The sequence below is a fragment of the Oncorhynchus tshawytscha genome, linkage group LG30, assembly GCF_018296145.1.
Source record: "Oncorhynchus tshawytscha isolate Ot180627B linkage group LG30, Otsh_v2.0, whole genome shotgun sequence".
Taxonomy (NCBI): Eukaryota; Metazoa; Chordata; class Actinopteri; order Salmoniformes; family Salmonidae; genus Oncorhynchus; species Oncorhynchus tshawytscha.
The window spans coordinates 47,466,315-47,472,841 of record NC_056458.1 but is presented as its reverse complement, the minus strand read 5'-3'; positions in this window follow the sequence as shown (position 1 = coordinate 47,472,841).

The window sequence follows — 6,527 nt, the reverse complement described above, 5'->3', positions numbered from 1 at the left end:
ACCGTATTATAATGACAAAATTATACATTCGTCAAAAAAATGTTTTCATGAATTATTTAACACTGTTATTCATAGGAATGATGAGTTTGGGGTAAAGTATTTAAACCAATAAATGGTTCAATTTTAACTGGGGGATCATTCACACGTTTCAAACTTAACAGCAGGAACAGCACCAGCTAGTGGTCAGAACTGTTAACATCAGGATATAGGACATAAACCTACCAACTTCAATTTCCCCGAAAAGGAGGGAAAAACACAAAATTCAGTGATACATTACATAGTATGAATAAACAATTATCCAAGCCACGACTTCATACTACTGGTCAAACATAGAGAACTGATAGTGTATACTGGCTATTGGGTGTGCTTGGTGTGGGCCCTGGGGGGTCCGTGGGTGGCGTTTGACCATTTATTTAGATTCCTCAAGTCTTAATCATTGCTAAGAAGAGGTTTGGTCCAAATCAGATATTAGGTACTATACTGTATTTATTGAATATAGCTTGAAACCTATACATTGAAATTGGCAATTTGGGTGCAATAAATTTGTTTAGTTCAAATTGTCTTTCAACATAATGCGTCAGGAATGCTTATCCAAATCAAATCAAATCAAATCAAATCAAATTTTATTTGTCACATACACATGGTTAGCAGATGTTAATGCGAGTGTAGCGAAATGCTTGTGCTTCTAGTTCCGACAATGCAGTAATAACGAGCAAGTAATCTAACTAACAATTCCAAAAAAAAAACTACTGTCATACACAGTGTAAGGGGATAAAGAATATGTACATAAGGATATATGAATGAGTGATGGTACAGAGCAGCATAGGCAAGATACAGTAGATGATATCGAGTACAGTATATACATATGAGATAAGTATGTAAACCAAGTGGCATAGTTAAAGTGGCTAGTGATACATGTATTACATAAGGATGCAGTCGATGATATAGAGTACAGTATCAACGTATGCATATGAGATGAACAATGTAGGGTAAGTAACATTATATAAGGTAGCATTGTTTAAAGTGGCTAGTGATATATTTACATCATTTCCCATCAATTCCCATGATTAAAGTGGCTGGAGTAGAGTCAGTGTCATTGACAGTGTGTTGGCAGTAGCCACTCAATGTTAGTGGTGGCTGTTTAACAGTCTGATGGCCTTGAGATAGAAGCTGTTTTTCAGTCTCTCGGTCCCAGCTTTGATGCACCTGTACTGACCTCGCCTTCTGGATGACAGCGGGGTGAACAGGCAGTGGCTCGGTGGTTGATGTCCTTGATGATCTTTATGGCCTTCCTGTAGCATCGGGTGGTGTAGGTGTCCTGGAGGGCAGGTAGTTTGCCCCCGGTGATGCGTTGTGCAGACCTCACTACCCTCTGGAGAGCCTTACGGTTGAGGGCGGTGCAGTTGCCATACCAGGCGGTGATACAGCCCGCCAGGATGCTCTCGATTGTGCATCTGTAGAAGTTTGTGAGTGCTTTTGGTGACAAGCCGAATTTCTTCAGCCTCCTGAGGTTGAAGAGGCGCTGATCGATGTGGATGGGGGGGTGTTCCCTCTGCTGTTTCCTGAAGTCCACAATCATCTCCTTAGTTTTGTTGACGTTGAGTGTGAGGTTATTTTCCTGACACCACACTCCGAGGGCCCTCACCTCCTCCCTGTAGGCCGTCTCGTCGTTGTTGGGGCCCTCACCTCCTCCCTGTAGGCCGTCTCGTCGTTATCCTATCTGTTTCTGACAACTGAAACCATTCAGAACAATCAGATGTGGGAGTCATGGCTTGCTGAAATGGAACGACCCGGATGGCTTCACCTCTGGTGTTCTTCTGAACCGACTGACAGTCTGTTGTTAAGGATAGGGCTGATTGCTGCCCCCTTTGGGGAGATTGGGTGCCCATGGTAAACGGAAAGAAAATCTGTCAAAAATTGCTAATATATGCAAATAAAAATTATTATTCAATAGAAAACACTCTAAAGCTTCTAAAACCGTTTAAATTATGTCTCTAGGTAAAGCAGAACTCTCAGGGCACTCATTCTCCCAAACTCTCTCTTGTCATCATCAAAGTTGGCCCAACTTTGACGTCATCGCCCCCACCCTTCCCAAGCACTTACAGTCCTGCGAACAGTCTCTATCTCTTCAGCGCGGTGTCAGCTTTCAATGGGGCTTCTCATTGTGAGAATCGCGCGCTCACGAGGGTTTTGGCGGGCCGAAACCTTGCGGTCACGCGAGAAAACAGGCTACTCTCACGCGCGCTCTGTCTTTGTTCCAAGATTGATTGAACGACTCGTGTGTTTCTCTTCATCCTGAAAATTGCTATGAAGCTAGATAACATGCTAATGCTGTGTTCTGAACATAGTTTTACAAGTTTAGTCGACATATAATATGTAATTTAGACGTTTTGGTGCGCACCCACTTGACTTTTGGCTGCATTTCAACCGAAATGTGTTGTGTTTGATCACCGAAAGACACAGACTTCCAAACTAAAGCTGTTTTTGGTAAGTATAAACCCTTCCAGGTCTACTGATGGAAGAACAGCAAAGGTAAGGGAAGATGTATGTGTTTATTATGGGTTTCTGTGGACTCCGAAGTAGAGGAGTAAAAATGCTAATTCCTGAGCGCCGACTCATATTATAGCCTAGTGAACGAAATCTGTAACGTTAAAAATAAAAGTAACACAGCGATTGCATTTAGAAGTGTATCTTTCTATACATATGTAGAACATGCATATTTAGTCTAAGTTTATGTTGTGTATTCCATGTTAGCTGACGGCATATGCTGGAGCTATCGTCATTTCTCCGGACATTTGAGTAGCATTTTTTTGAACATGCCGTCATTGTAAACAGATTTATGGATATATATAGCATATTATTAAAAAAAAAAAATGTACTGTGTAACATGTTATATTACTGTCATCTGATGAAGACTTCAAAAGGTTAGTGCAATTATTTTTCTTTTAATCCTGCGTTTGGTGATTGCATATTTTGTGGAATTTGGCTATGGAAATTAGCTTGGTCTTCGGTGTGTCTTCGGTGGTGGTTTGACATAAATATGTGCTATGTTTTCGCCGTAAAACATTTTAGAAATCTGACTTGCTGGCTAGATAAACAAGTTGTTTATCTTTCATTTGAGCTATTGGACTTGTTAATGTGTGGAGGTTAAATATTTTTAAGAATATTTTTTGCGTTCCATGCGCCACATTCCTGCTGACGGTGGGAGGGCTGGTTCCCAATTGGGACTCAACTGTCTCAACAGGCAGATTCCATGGACAGGCTGTTGAAGTCTCCAAGAATTGCAAGTCCAAAGTCTGGGTACTTAGTACAGGGCAGGTCAGATAAGGATATTAGATGTTCAATGAGTTCATCTTGATGTGGTGATTGAGGCGTTGAGTACACCACACGCACACAGCAACAATAGATATGGCGACAGAAGCAATGGCAGCAGTTTTACGGGCAATTGTGCTATTATGTGGAGGTTTTCGAAATTATTTGTAACTTATTTTGTACATAATGTCACCTTGGATTTTCTTCAACAAGGACGATGCACAAGACATTCTCCAAACACCCCACTGGGCCGACATCCCCGTTATTTGCAATAGGAAGCGACACAGGCACAGAGGACCAAGAGCCGGATGCCTGGTCGAGACCCAGAGAAGGCTCTTGGGAAAGCTGCTGTTACCATCAATACTACTCGCCAACGTGCAATCATTGGACAATAAATTAGACGAGGTACGATCATGAATATCCTACCATCGGGACATCAAAAACTGTAATATCCTATGTTTCACGGAATCGTGGCTGAATGACGACATGGATATTCAGCTAGCGGGATACATGCTGCACCGGCAGGATAGAACAGCACACTCCAGTAAGACGAGGGGGGCGGTCTGTGCATATTTGTAAACAACAGCTGGTGCACGAAATCTAAGGAAGTCTCTAGATTTTGCTCGCCTGAAGTAGAGTATATTGTGATAAATTGCAGGCCACACTACTTGCCCAGAGAGTTTTCAGCTATACTTATCGTGGCTGTTCATTTACCACCACAGACAGATGCAGGCACTAAGACCGCACTCAGTTAGCTGTATAAGGAAATAAGCGAACAGGAAACCACTCAACCAGAGGCGGCCCTCCTAGTGGCCGGAGACTTTATTGCAGGAAAACTTAAATCAGTTCTACCAAATTTATATCAACATGTTAAATGTGCAACCAGAGGGAAAAGAATTATAGATCACCTGTACCCCACACACAGAGACGCGTACAAAGCTCTCCCTCGCCCTCTATTTGGTAAATCCAACCACAACCCTATCCTCCTGATTCCTGCTTTCAAGCAAAAATTCAAGCAGGAGGCACCAGTGACTCGGTCTATAAAAAAGTGGACAGATGACGCAGATGCTAAACTACAGGACTGTTTTGCTATCACAGACTGGAACATGTTCCATGATTCTTCCGATGGCATTGAGGGGTACATCACATCCGTCACTGGTTTTATCAATAAGTGCATCGAGGACGTCGTCCCCACAATGACCGTACGTACATACCCCAAACGAAAGCCATGGATTACAGGCAACATTCACACTGAGCTAAAGGGTAGAGCTGCCGCTTTCAAGGTGCGGGACTCTAACCCGTAAGCTTACAAGAAATCCTGCTATGCCCTGTGACAAACCATCAAACAGGCAAAGCGTCAATACAGGGCTAAGATTGAATCATACTACACCGGCTCCGATGCTCGTCTTATGTGGCAGGGTTTGAAAACTATTAGAGACTACAAAGGGAAGCACAGCCGCAAGCTGCCCAGTGACACAAGCCTAGCAGACGAGCGAAATCACTTCTATGCTCTCTTCGAGGCAAACAACACCGAGGTATGCATGAGAGCATCAGCTGTTCTGGACGACTTAGTGATCACACTCTCCGTAGCTGACGTGAGTAAACCTTTAAACAGGTCGACATACACAAGGCTGCGGGGCCAGACGGATTACCAGGACGTGTGCTTCGGGCATGTGTGCTCCCGGCATGTGCTGACCAACTGGTAGGTGTCTTCATTGGCAATTTTAACATGGCCCTGATTGAGTCTGTAATACCAACATGTATCAAGCAGACCACCATAGTCCCTGTGCCCAAGAACACGAAGGCAACCTGCCTAAATGACCATAGACCCGTAGCACTCACGTCCGTAGCGATGGGGCGGCAGCCACTAGCCTAGTGGTTAGAGCGTTGGACTAGTAACCGGAAGGTTGCAAGTTCAAATCCCCGAGCTGACAGGGTACAAATCTGTCGTTCTGCCCCTGAACAGGCAGTTAACCCACTGTTGCTAGGCCATCATTTGTTCTTAACTGACTTGCCTAGTTAAATAAATGTAAAATTTAACTAAATAAAAATGAAGTGCTTTGAAAGGTTGGTAATGGCTCATATCAACACCATCATTCCAGAAACCCTAGACCCACTCCAATTTGCATACCTCCACAGATGATGCAATCTCTATTGCACCCCACACTGCCCTTTCCCACCTGGACAAAAAGAGCACTTAATGCATGGAAGAAATAATTGGACCGAATAGTGTGTGTACCTCAAAACCCCCTCTATCTGGCTGAAGAAGAGTGACAAAGGCGTTGAAGGCTTTCCGAACCACTTCTACAGAGAGAAAAGAACCAAGCCAGAAATTGGTGTACAGTCTCAGATCTAAGCTATCAACTGCTTTTCTTTCATGTTTCTCTCATACTGTGAGAGTCCACTTGGAGTGATCATGGAGAAAGATCTGTTCTAACATTTTCTTATGATGCTGGTATATTAGTTGACGAATGGACAAGACATGAGTGGTAAAGATGAGACATTGAAATTGGGACGTTATCATGGGCCGTCCACTGAACTGTAAAGCTATCTGAAGAAGAACAAAAGAGGCGCCAGAAGAATCAGTGCCATTAAATTGTTTATACTTTTGTGGTATCAGGTTGATTGAAGAGGTCTACACCATGTAAATTGTAGTAATTTAGATTAAGAATGCATTGAGATACTGATCTGTATTCTAATCATGATTAATATAATTACAGTAATTATACTGAATGTAAGTAAATCTGCTAATATTGATGTGTTAAATTGAGGTTTTTACTTTGAGTGACAAGACAAATTTGAATCACTGAGGAATGCCATTCTAAATATTGGTTGGATAAATAGTTGAGTTGTTACTTATGATTTGGAATATGAAGGATTTCACTGACCTATTCTCTATTCCTGAGTATATTTCTGAGCATGAGGACTTAGAGGGATGTCTGTCCTATATGTTGTGAGGAGGCCTGTGTTTAGACACTGGTTCTCATGTAACTTAGGGAGCATTTCTAGATAATGGTTATGTTTTTAAATTCCACAAATGGATTATTCTGTGTTATTAAACATGTGCAAGTTTGTCTTGTAGAATAAAGGTTGTAAACTTAGTTTCAGAAGGGAGAAAGCTTTCATATAAGCTAAGGTATTTGACATTGAGGGGATTTGAATTTTTATTTCTTTTTAAATATTGAGTATGTAATTAATATTCTGATTCTTTAGAA